The sequence below is a fragment of the Nanorana parkeri genome, unplaced genomic scaffold (assembly GCF_000935625.1).
Source record: "Nanorana parkeri isolate BGI_ZX_2015 unplaced genomic scaffold, ASM93562v1 scaffold2978, whole genome shotgun sequence".
In the NCBI taxonomy this organism is placed as follows: domain Eukaryota; kingdom Metazoa; phylum Chordata; class Amphibia; order Anura; family Dicroglossidae; genus Nanorana; species Nanorana parkeri.
Genome location: NW_017309246.1, coordinates 83,344 through 83,566, shown reverse-complemented (window position 1 = coordinate 83,566; position 223 = coordinate 83,344).

Genomic DNA, 223 nt, shown 5'->3' with positions numbered 1-223 from the left:
GAGAGAGAGAGAGGGAGAGAGGAAGGAGAGGAAAGAGAGAGAGGGAGAGAGAGAGAGGAAGGAGAGAGAGGGAGAGAGGGGAGAGGAGAGAGAGGGAGGGAGAGAGTGAGGGAGGGAGGGAGAGAGGAAGAGAGGAGAGAGAGGGAGGGAGAGGGAGAGAGAGAGAGGGAGAGAGGAAGGAGAGAGAGAGGGAGGGAGAGAGAGGGAGGGAGAGGGAGAGAGA